Consider the following 12881-nt stretch of genomic DNA (forward strand, 5'->3'; position numbering starts at 1 on the left):
GCGTAAGCCTAATGGGAATGTCTTGGAGAACCAGCAAACACTTGCTTGCCTGGGATTTTCGTTCGTGGATTATTTATCCACGTGATCTGGATTTAGGAATTCTTCATGGATTATTTACATTCCAAGAGAAGAGAATGGCCAGGAATAAATTTGTTCCTGCCTGTGATGGTGCCCTTGGTAATTTTTACTGTTGCTCATGGTGCCAGGTGACTAATGTCACAAAACATCTCTGTGCCACTGGTGTGTCCTTGTGCTTTGCATTTCTAACTTTTCAAGTCAGTAGTAATGGAATCTTGTCCTTCCTTCCCCCCTCCCCTCCCCTCCCCTCCCCTTCCCTTCCTTCCTCCCTCCCTCCCTCCCTCCCTTCCTTCCTTCTGCGTGGCTTGTGGGATCTTAGTTCTCTGACCCGAGATCGAACCTGCGCCCCCTACAGTGGAAGCGTGGAATCTTAACCACTGGACCGCCAGGGAAGTCCTTGGACTCTTCTTCTCTAGAAAGCAGTTTCTTAGTGGAGATTTTCACCTATGTCTAAAGGCTTTGCTTTTTCCTCCCTCAAATTTGTTACCTCTTGGTGGTTTATATAAAAATTCAGTAGCATTTTTCTTGAGAGGACAGTGTGTTTGGATGAGGACCAGAAAGATATTTAGATGGTGTGTTCCTTTGAAAATAGTCGAGATGCCCGGTGTTATCAGTAGAAAATAGTTTCTTTGAGGACTTTGAAGGTACTCCAGGCTAGACAGGCACTTAGGGGTGAGTGAGAGGCATAGACAGACCTTATAGTCCACGTGGGACAATGTGCACAGGTAATATCGGAAGACGTGATGTCACTGGCAGATGGAAGGTTGAGAACCAGCACTACTGAAATTTAAAAGAATGCCTTTCTGACTTAGCTACTTCTGACCATCCTCTGGGTTTGACTTCATGCTTTTGCTCTTTGCTAGACACATTTGTTTAAAAAAGAACCTGACCAGATCTACTGATTGTATTCTTCTTAGGAAGGGTCTCTGCTGTTTTAATTACTTTCTTCCTTTTAAAGAATTATTATATAGAAGATATAGTCTTTTAGAATGCATGTTTAGTATATGAAGACATTATATGTTTATTCCATTTGGTGTGATGTGTAATTTTTGTGTGTGTGTGTGCTAAGAGTTGATTTACTGCTAGCTTTATTATTAGTTTAGCTTGGTAGGTATCAGTAAGTTCATGCTAGCTGACAATAAATGGAATCTTCTACAGTAGGATTATTATTATTTTTAATCTAAATTTCTGTCTATGAGCAGATCTCTTCCATGCTATCTGGAAGAGGCATTAGCATGTAAGGCAGGTAACATTATATATAGAGAAATGATTGCAGATCCAAAAATGACAGTGTAGAATCACATATAGGACTGAGAAATTACCTTGCCAGGATAGTGGGAGGGCTAACCTTGGGTGGCCAGTAGCAGTACAAAGGGGTATAGTCCTCTGGGTAGATGGTTGTTAGTCTGAGAAAATTTGATAAAGTTAGTGGGATTTCAAGAACAGATCTATAATGTAATTTTTTGAAGGAGAGATAGTTGAAAGGGCTAATGAGGGAGAATGTTTACAGATTATTGGATGCCTAGGAAAAGGTGCCAGCGTACCAGTGTGGGGTGGGATTCCATCTGGGTTGGTTTATAAAGTAGAATTGGAATAAAGTATCAGCTATAGCCTAGAAAGAAGCAGTTCCTGCAGACAGGGTGGGATCTTTTGCCTGCATTCAGGAAGCAGACACAACAATGAATACTTAATATTTTCTTTTTTGAATGCCAAGACCATTACCTTCATTTTTAAGTACTATAAGAATGTTTAAAATGTTGCTGCTACAGACTCTTAGTGGGACTTGTGTATTTCAGAGACAAGCCTAAGGTAACAGTGCAGCGGGATACCTGACTGGCTCGCTGGTATCAGTCGTGGGGCTGTGCAATATTCACTGGGCAATAATGGCACGTGTCCTGGTGCAAGTGCACACTTCTCTGTTCTGCACACCTTCACGTGGGTTACGGGAGAGGGAGGGAGGCCTGGCATCCGATGGTGTGGTTTTCAGAGTGTGGCAGCCTCATGCTGCCTCATAGAGTTTGCACAAAACGTGAGGCAGTCACCAAGCTCAGATGTTTGTGCGTGGGCGCCTGGTTCCTAACTATAAATCAGGGTCCTTTGAAACATTGCAGAGCAAAACACACACCACTTTATTGCACTCTACAGGGCTCTCGAGTTTTCTGCAGTAATAGAGAGAGGTTGGCTGCATCTGCAATAAAACAATGGGAACGTTATTAAATTTCTAGACCTTTGATGTAGATACCCATAGATCTGGTTTTCTCTCTCTGTGTCCTGTACGGCAAGACTCAAAAAGGTTGGGCCACTGGAAATAAGGTCATTTTCATTAGTGTTTGCAGAAATCTTTGCATGCCTCCATGTTGCCGTGGATGGGAGCAGGCTGGGGAATCCTGTGACTTCCATCTCGTCCAGGGAGCGCAGAAAATCAACCACTGAAAACCATTATAAGCATTATAAGAGTGGTACCTTGATGAGCTGATTTCCTTCCTGGTGTTAAAATCCTTCTGGTTTTTCCTCTTTACTTTTCTAGCTTTAACTATTCAAGATTAAACATTTTGATAAAGGTGATTTGGGGTCAAGAAGGAATTTAGAGAAACCATGACGATGATGTTTTTTTCTGAAGCTGCCGGACTATCTGGCCCAGGTTTCCTTGACAGGCCGATTGAGCCCTTTTCTAAATAATTTATCAGTTTGCCATGGGTGAAATATTTCTCCTGATTAAATTTAAGACTTTGCCTTATTACCTTGTAGGTACATAAATTTGTGTTTCTGCGGGAGATTGAAGGAAAAATGCCAACTGTTGTTTCAGCTGAAAATCCTGCAGTTAAATAAACCTCACTCGGTTCAACATAAGTCTCAACTGAAAGTTTTATTGGGAGATGGGAGCAGGAGATTATAAAGCTGAGCGTCTACAGTGAAGAATTTATCTTTTTAAGACTTACTAACAAATTGGGGGGTTCTGGCAGTTTAGTACAAGGTGTGATTTAGGGGCTGGGGCTGGTGGAAGATGGCAAACAAATGGTCTTGTCTCTCCGTTGTTCTTTCCCCAAAGAGTTTCCAAGCCACCAGCGAAGCCACAGCACCTTTCCTTGGGCTGAAATGCAGTTCTCCTGGGTGGCTTGAAAACAAATGTAATGGGAATATCGATAACTTCCTAAGGTAGGTGAAGACATTTGGCAAGACTTCCACTGCCGGCAGGTGTCTGAAGTGACCCTGACTGAGCCCATTTTGTCCGGTGTGCATGTCCACGAAAGGGGACGGAAAGTGCCCTTTGGCACCTTGCTGTGATGCGCCCTCCTCCAGCCAGGCCTCGGGCGGCCCATGCAGTGGCTGTGGGGGAAGCCGAGGTGCTGGACAGCCTCAGTTAATCCTCACGGGACCAATCTTAGTTACCACATGCAGGACATTTGGTGCATTGCACGTAGCAGGTTCTCAATTTCAGCCTTCCCTTCAGTTCGTCGTGCTTCTCAAGTCTGTCAAGCGGTCAAGGGATGAAAGTTGGTTTTACTGTTAGACGGATGCATTTTCACAGAGTTTCCTGCCAGGTGGAATATGTGTAGGGACATGTGTCTTCCTGGAACAAAGCAAGCCTCCACCACCCAGTCCATCATCAGAGCAGAAATAATTGTTGCATTTTAATTTAAGTGACAATCACCCTTTCCTTCGTATTGATCACAGAGTCGTCTGCATCCTCTCAGAGCATGCGCGAGTGAACTGCAGTGACGATTCTACCTCGTGGCGGGAGGAGAGAGTTTGAGGAGGAAGCCGGTTGCCAGGGCCAGTGGACAGCTTCGTTCGTGTTTTGGGCATTTGCCAGCTCGTCCTTTGGGTGTAGGCACAGCTGCTGTTTGCAGACCCTAACACTTCTTCTGTGCAGCAGTGTCTCCTGGTGGGGTTGTGGTTAGGATGCTGGAGTCAGGCTCCTTGCCTCCTCCCAAAAATGGGCCTGACAGCTCAACCCGCCCACCCCGAGGAGAAGGAATCCCATGGCCGCTAGACAAGCTGCCAGGCATTCGGGATTGACTGTAGAACTGGTGGGTGTTAGGGAACGGGCTCTCAGTCCAGTTTGCTTGGTCGGGCTTTGGAGCCCACTGCACTGCTGGGTGACTTGCCACCGCTGGCCTCCTTCCTGCGGTGGTCACGGTGCTTGTGACCCACAGGCTGTGGCGCCTGCCCCTTTGGGGGGTGAGAGTAGGGACAGAGCAGCAGGTATTGTTAATACAGACAACTCTCCTTACCCGCCCCCTTCAGTGCTTTGGAATGCATTCTCTACGGGGTTGCAGCAAAGAACCTTACGCAAGTGGGTTCTCCCTTTTCTTGGGATTTTCAGAGTCAAATGTAGAAACTCGAGGAAGAAACCAAGTTTGCCCTAGGACTGTGTTTCCCACCTGGGAAGTGCTCCAAAGAGATCTGTAGAATAGACCAAGGTGGATTGTTTCTTGTCGTGACTCTGCTTGGGGCAGTCATGTTATGACCCAAGTCCCAAATGGACATTGCAGTTCAGCCAGTGAAAATGGCCCTGTAAGGGAGATCGAGAGCCCTCCTAATGCCATTGTCACACTGTCATTCGCATTCTGCTGTCCCCTAGGCCAGCCAACTCTCCCTCTTCTTGCCTTCACCAGCCCTTTCCTTTCCTTGGGTCCTAAGGTTGGGCTTGTTTGTGTTTTTGTGACAAACTGCAAATAAGGACTCATAGCCAAAGGCAGAATTGTGAATGGATGGCTCACAGTTTACATAATTCAGTATCTGCTGTGAAGCACTTTGCATCCTGTACTCATTAAATTTGCATGACAGTGTAGACAAAGTCTTCTGGTCTTCTTGGGGTTAACTGTTATGTTTTCACAGTTTCACTTAATTGCTTTCTGCCCGGAATGTTAAGATTTGTACCTGTGACAAACATTTTTTTTATATTTTGCTCTGGCCTTGACAGTGTTCCCAGACTTCATCTTTACCCCTCTTTTCAATCACTGCTCACCTGACAGCTTTTCCATGTACCGGGTTCAGTGAGAATTCTGATTTATGCTCATCAGCTGAAAGTCTCCTCTTTAGCCCTGCCCACATACCTCCCGTCTTGCCCTGTCCCCAGAGGCCAAGGTATTGGAAACAGCCTCTGGATGTGGAGTTTAGATTCTGAAGCATCTTAGCCAAACTCCCCTACTAAATCCATCTCTCACTGCTTTTCCTAAGAGAGCATAAAGGCCTGGCCATCCCTCCGCCAACACTCAGAGCAGCTCAGAGGTCTGACCTGGGCATTCTTTTAAAAACACAATAAACACATGAAAATAGAAGAAGGAAATCATTTTGCAGCCCATCTGGAGGATGAATAGCCTATTGGGGCTGGAAGAACTCTGGCTCTTTCTGGGGAGGCGTGAGTTCACGGCCTGGTAACCAGGCAGAGAACCTGGGCTGGTTGGATTTTGGCTTTGCTACTTCCTAGAAATGTAATTTTTAAGATTTGTTAAGTGTGGGCTTCCCTGGTGGCACAGTGGTTAAGAATCCGCCTGCCAATGCAGGGGACACGGGTTCGAGCCCTGGTCCAGGAAGATCCCACATGCCGCGGAGCAACTAAGCCCGTGCGCCACAACTACTGAGCCTGTGCTCTAGAGCCCGCGAGCCACAACTACTGAAGCCCACGTGCCTAGAGCCCGTGCTCGGCACCAAGAGAAGCCACCGCAATGAGAAGCCTGTGCACCACAATGAAGAGTAGCCCCCGCTTGCCACAACTAGAGAAAGCCTGCGTGTAGCAACGAAGACCCAACACAGCCAAAAATAAATAAAACAAATTAAAAAAAAAAAAAAGATTTGTAAGTGTGGAAGAAGGGTTAATGGGGAAAGTGTCTGCACCAGGAGGGGCCACAGCGCTATGGGCAGATCCCTACTTTCCATGAGAGTTGGAGACCCTCTCTGTGAAGTGCATCCCCCAGGGGCGCACCCTCTCTCCAGCTCCCCGCTCCTGGCTAACCACCTCTGTTCCCTGCTCTCCTCTATGAACTGACCTACTTGAGGGGTCGTAGTTTTAGAGACAAATACAGGCTTAACTCTGTCCTTAACTAGCCTCTCCAGGACATCGTCTCTCATCTTCATGTTCCTTTTAACAAGACAGTTATCTCTGTGTGTGTGACAAATTGCAAATGAGGACCAAATGCTGTCAGTTTGAAACTAAGACTGCAGCTCAGATGTCTGGCATTCACAGATTTCATGTGCAGGGCTGGTTTCCTGAGTTAACCTGGAGGCCCAAGATGCAGGGCTCTGTGTAAACAGCTCTGGAGGACGTGTGAGGATGGAAATAAAGATGTCTGAGGAAGTGCTGGTTCTAAGTCAGAAAGTAGAAGGTGTGGTGCTCTAAAGAATGGAATGTGAAATTTGGAGATGGCAAGGAGCCCACCGTATGCTCACCATGTGTAACTGTGAAGAGTTGTCAAATTATATTCCATCCAAATGAGAGAGTGCTGATCAAGGGGGAAATGAGAATGGATTGGAGGGGAATGGCCACTTCTGTTATACTTGATTTCATTTTACACGGGAAACTGTATGTCTCAGTGATATTCGTGAGTTGGGGCTTCACAAAGGTTTCTGGACACCCTGTCTTAAATGTCAAGGAGTTACTTGTTGGTGTGATATATAATGGAGATTTTTAAAAAATTAAGATAAAGTTCACATAGCATAAAATTATAAATGGGATCATTTATCTGACTTCTTCCACTTAGCATGATGTTTTCAAGATTCATCCATGTGCTTCATGTTGTTGTATGTATCAGTAATTCAGTCCTTTTTATAGGTGAATTACATTCCATTGGCTGAATAGACCACACTTTGTTTATCCATCTGTTGATGGACATTTGGGTTGTATCCACCTTCTGGCTATTATGAATAATGCTGCTGTGAACAGGATGTAAAGCACATGGCCCAACCAGGAGGGTTATATAGGACTTGTGTCAGTGTCATCAAGGAAGTTTCTCTTTTAAAGGGCTGCATGTAGGGCAGGTTCCTTGATAGATTTTTAGTTATAAGCTTTGTTTTGATTAAAAACATTTTTTAGCCAAATTTCAATAAAATTCAAGGAGAGATCATAAATGATTGAAGAGAAATAGCTCAAGATTTGAAGAAATTTAAAGCATCATCAAGGAGTGCTTTGGAAAACATTGCAAATAAATTGGAAAACCTGTATGAAAGGCATAATTTTCTAGGAAAATCAAATGGCCATAATTGACCTCAGAAAAGATAGAAACTCAAAATGAATCAATAAATGTAGAAGAAATTGAGAATGTTGTCACAGGGGTCTTCTCCCACTCCTCCTCCCTCCAAAAGATTTCAAACTTTGGAGGGACACAGAATTCTAAGGCTATTTGACTTCTATTATGAGAAGACTGAAATGTGGTAAGTTTAAAAAGCAAAGCACAAAAGAAAATGTATTCAGCAGTCTTAGAATATGCATATGTAACTTATAGAAATTCAGCTGTTTCTTCTTGTCAAATTAATAGTGTAGGTGTGTGTGACATCTGTGTACATGGATGTGTTCGTGTATGTATGAGTAGGTAGGTTGGTCGTTCGCTTGATCTGCCCATCCTTCCACTCGTTCAAGTGCCCTGGAGTGAACATAATGGGAGATGAGGCTCCCCTAGTTGTTCACTGTTTCCACTTGCCTTGTGACATCTTGCTGTGTTGCTTAATTTCTAGTCCCACCAACATGTAGTTACACAGATAATCCCTGAAATGATGCACAAAACATTTGTCATGGTGAGTTTGAGGTAGATGCAGAAGAAGACTTTTACCCTAAATCCCGTACACCTTGCATTTAAAAATCATGACTATGTATGACTTTAATAATAGACATCTGATTTAAAATACCTGTTCTCCAAGTATCACTTCGTGTAGGAATGGGACTGTGAGGCAGAAGGACCCACATGTTACCGGCCTGGGTTGTGAAATCCACATGCAGTTCGTCCTGCCACTTCTGTCCTCTCTTGTTTCCATGCATTGTGTGTGTGTGATGTAAGCAGCTAGAGAGGCTATTGCCCGGGGCCTTCCTTCAGCCATTTATGCCTTGGGGGCAGCTTTTGTTACTCTCCCATCCACAGAGGTTGACTTGAGTCTGTCAGAGATGGCTGGTCCCTCTGTCTGTAGGACCAGCTGCAGTGAGAGCTGTTTAGTGGGGAGCACCGCCCAGAGGGCAGCATCCTGAGGGCAGTGCAATCCTTGCAGTCACCACCCTGAGGCAGTGGGGGGCAAGTGGAAGGGTCTCTGCTCAGCAAACCTGTTCCCTTTGACTTTGTTTACCAGCTCCATGCATTAAAGTAGCTAAGCTTATTAGGGGCATTTAACCCAAGAAAAACAACCAATGGTGAAAATCAGTTTGTCTTAGTGGAAGGAAAAGTGTTATATTGAATACTCTAAGAAAAAAAAAATAAACATCTTGAAAAAAATAAACATCGGTTATGTATAGCACCTTAAATGTTAATGTGAGGGATCCTGTAGTCAGAAGATAACAGCCTGTCTTAAAGGGGTTTACAACCCAAAGAATAGAGATGGCTAATCATCTTAAAATTGATACTTGTACCTGTCCAAGTGGTCCCGGTGCTTTGGGGGTGTGTACATGCAGTGTAGACTCTAGCTGGCTGTGGGTCACAGGTGTGTGAGGGGCCACTTTGGGGCTGAATGCAAGTGTGAGGGCGACACTTCTTTAATAATTATAGGTTCTTGGTATAGCCTCAAATGAGAGGAAATAGTGGTTTTACTTATAATTTTAATATTTTCATCATTGTTAAAAGTCACTGTTTTTAATACATAAAAAGTAGGTAAGTGAACACCCAATTCATTGACAAAGAGAGTTGCAGGTAATGGAAGTGACCATTAGTTTACTGTCCTCTTTTCAGGAAGATGACTATCTAACTAGTGGTGTCTATACTTTTCCATACTCATCCTAGAGTTGCAGATGTGGAACTCAGAGGGAGAGCGATCTGGGGTAGCTTAGTGTGGGGAAAGGGTGTTCCTGCCTTCATTGCCCTAAAGAAATTTCTTGTTTTACAAAGCTGCTCTTTAATTAATGTACTTAGTGATAACTCCCTAACAATTAACACAGCATTTGCTTGGGAGTCAGGAGACCTGTTTTAATAGCGCTGAATACTTGCGACCTTGGATAAATCTCTAAAATTCATTTCAGCTTTAAAATGCTCTCGCTCTAACAAGAGTTTATTCTTATCTATTTAATGAGACAGAATAGTCTGTATTAACGATTCAAGTCAGATGATCTTTTTAGAGGCAAGTGTTTTGGACAGCATTGGGTCTGATTTCTGCAGGACACACAGGAGTAGGAGATGGGGATTATACAGTTCCTCTCAGTGTTTTAGTCGTCTTGAAAATTAGAAGCTCCTTTATTTTTAAAACTCTACTGTTCCTTGTTTTAATTTGAGTATGTTTCTACTCAGCCGATACGAAAATTTTCACCTTTTAAACTGAGGGAGAAAAAACAGAGCGATTGACCAGGGACCTTGTGGAATTCCGTTGGGCTTGTAAGGGAGGGCTTTGGGCTGGTGGGCCTCTGGGGGACCTGGAGACTGTTGATGGCAGGAGCGGGCTCCAGGAAAGAGCAGGCCCCAGCTTTGCAAAGGAACATTTGAGAGTGCGCCTAGGGCCACAGCAGGGATGTCTGCCTCTGAGGGAAGAAGGAATCCAGGTTTTTAATATCTTGGGACCTGATCTTTTATTCCTTTGGCTGTTGTCTTGGTCTGTCAGGACTTTTGTTTTGAAGCCAGAGGAAGCAGCTGACTTGCCCTCATATCCCCAAAGCACTCAGAAGGGCTTCAAATGAATGCATAAAGGATGAGCTAGTCTTAGTTTACTAGGGTGCCCTGAGGCTGGTTCTGTCACACTGCCCTCTCCTCCACTTGGCCCGTCTGAGGTGCAGCCAGGAGTGTAGCTGCCCTAGGAAGCCCTGAGCGCACAGGCTCTCTGGAGGCTGCATTCACCTACTGGGTTACAGGCCTTTCTTGCCTTTTAATGGGAATGTTTAGTCTGTTTTCATTTAATGTAATTAGCAACACATCTGGGTTTAAGTCTACCATTTCATTGTTTATTTTATTTTTGTCTCACCTGGTTTTATTGCTTTTTTCTCCTTTTTTGACTTCTTTTGTAGCAATCAGGTTTTATAATATCATCCCATCTTCGCCTTCTGTTAGTGACACACTGAAGACTGTATGAGCTATGTATTGATGTATCATCTATGTGTTGGTTTAGTGTAGCTCTAGAGGTCTCTGCACACGAGTATTTTAAGTTAGTGCTTCTACCATTTTTCATACAGTGCAGGAACCTCAAAACATCTCACCTCCCGCCTTTACTCACTTTCCCCCTGACTGTGATGTCAGTGTCATGTGTTTTAGTTCTATGTTTATTTTAACCCTACAAGACAGTAGTGTTGTTTTATACACTCAATATTTATTTAGATATATCCATTTATTTACCCTTTCCAACACTTTTATTCCTTCCTGCATTTCTGTCCTTCTGCCAGGGATCATTTTCCTTCAACCTGAAAAACTTTATTTATTATTTCTTTTAGTATGAGTCTGCTGGAAACAAATTTATTTAGTTTCTTTTTGTCTGGAAATGCTTTACTTTTACCTGTGTTTGATTTTTGAAGGATATCTTTGCTGGGCACAGAATTCTATAGCAATTTCCTTCTTTTGGTGTAAAGGGGTGTTTTTTTGTTTGTTTTGGTTTTTAGCTTTTGTTTTCAGTTTAAACAAGTTTAAAAGTGTTTCTCCCTCATCTTCAGGCTTCTGTCCTTTCTGTTAAAAAGTTGGCTGTGAGTCTTAATATTTGTCCTTTGAAGGTAAACCCCCGCCCCCCCGCCCCGACTTAAAAGCTTCTTTCTTAGTTTTCATCATTTCGCTGCAGTGTTCTTGGGGTGGTTTACTGCGTCTTTATCCTTTATGGTGCTTCTTGACCCTGTGGCTTAATGTTTTTCATTAGTATCACTTCAAATGCCACCTCTGTCCCTTCTCTCCTGGAACTCGAATAAGAGAATGTTAGGCCTTTTCGCTGGATCCCATATGTTTCCTACATTACGTTCAGTTCTGGATATTGCCTGCTGACCTATTTCATAGCTCTCAAATCCTCTTTTTTATGGTGTCTAATCTGCTACTTAGCAAACCTACCAAATTCTTGATTATATTTTTTTATTCCATAATTTCCATTTGATTCTTTAATGATTCCTGGTCTCTGGTGAAAATATCCTTCCACCTTGTAACCTATTTTCACGAAGATATCAGCTGTCAATTCTAAGGTGCCCATTCTCTTCATGTTAACATCTCTGGAATCGGGATGTGTGTCATAATCAGTGCTGACACGGGTGTGGACTCCGGGGTGTGACTGGACAGGGGTCAGTCGGTCAACTAGCTGTAAGGCCCACATGTGCAGAGAATAGGAGTCCCGGATGATGAACGCAAAGGACAGAATCAGATCCCCTGAATGGGGGTCTGTGACCTGGAAGACCCCCAGAGACTGCCATGGAGATGTCACACCCCCCTGCCCATGGTCTACGGGGTGACACTTAGTGAAATCGTGTGGGTCGATGGCTCTGAGGGGCAAGTTGGCACAGAGAGTGGGATTCTGACCGTGAAGGAAAGTGTGGGAATACCCGAGTCAGTGGCTGTGGCTTATTTTTTCTTTACATATCCATACAAGGGCAATAAATGATAAACCTGTCCGATTCAGTTTACAGTAGCTCTTTCACTAAGTATCAGGTGTAAGTTCCAGGTAATGAGGAAGCGTCGTGCCAAGTTGAGTCGGCAGCATCTTCCCTTAGTGATGCATGAAGCAGTGGCACGTCTTTCAGTCTGTAGCTTCTTAGATTCTATGAAGAAAGAACATCTATTTGATATAAATTACAACCACACCCCTTGAGGAGCTGAGCTGGGAGAGGGGCTCCGTGATGTTTAATGATGCAGGGAGCCCCTCTCCACCATGGCCACCGGCGGCTTCCCCTTGTGCATACCAGGCTGTCGCGTCCCTTCCTGAGGTGCGAATGCCTCCATCTCTGCCACACTCGCAGTCAGTGAGGGAGACGCACTTGAACGTCCTGTCGCTCTGGAGTCCCTTGCTCTCGCTCCCCAAACCGCCTCATCCCAGCCTTCCCACTGCCGTGACACCAGCACCCCCATCTTCTCCCGCACCCCCCTCCCCCAGGTACCTCAAGGTCAGTCTTGTTCCGGTGCTGGTGCCGCTTACTCGCCTCCTGCTTACAACAAACAAGTCAAAACAGGATCACGTTCCGCCCCCACCCCAGCCACCCTCTGGCCTGGCGTTCCTCCCTGCCAGCCCGCCGCCTGCGGGAGGGTGTTCGTCCCTCTCACCCCTGTCTGCCTCTCCCCAGTTCCTCTGCTACCTGCTCATCTTTTGCACGTTCTAAGGCGGCTGCTTACCCACCTGGCTTAAGCCTCTCTTCTTCATGCGTCTTCTGTGTCGGCCCTGGGCTCTGGAGCTCCAGAGCAGGAATGGAGATGGTGATGGTCAGGCTTGAGCCTGAGTTAGGGATCGGGGGTGGCCGACTTGGAGATTTGGGGGAGATCGGAAGGGACTTGCGCTGAGTCAGGGTTGCTCCTGGAGTCTTCAGCTAGACGGATCGGGAGGCCAGAGTGGTTCCGAGTCATGGCACAAAGGGGCCGGCAAGAGACTCCAGGTGTGTCTCAGGGGAGGTGGGAGCTCTCCTCAGGGAGAGCTGAGTGGGGGCCCCAGAACTCTCCTTGCTCTTGGCAAAGCCCCTAACGCCCGTCCTTCACCACTGTTATGTTGAGATTTTGATTGGGATGGTA

At 45.1% G+C, this 12881-nt stretch overlaps 1 protein-coding gene across 6 annotated transcripts in view; it reads left to right on the forward strand.

Moving 5' to 3' along the window:
- Positions 1-12881, forward strand: part of RPTOR (regulatory associated protein of MTOR complex 1) — a 451060-nt gene that overhangs the window by 204868 nt on the left and 233311 nt on the right. The gene's annotated exons all lie outside the window — the stretch shown is intronic.

The sequence above is a fragment of the Balaenoptera physalus genome (genome assembly GCF_965194825.1).
Source record: "Balaenoptera physalus genome assembly, chromosome: 20".
Classification (NCBI taxonomy): domain Eukaryota; kingdom Metazoa; phylum Chordata; class Mammalia; order Artiodactyla; family Balaenopteridae; genus Balaenoptera; species Balaenoptera physalus.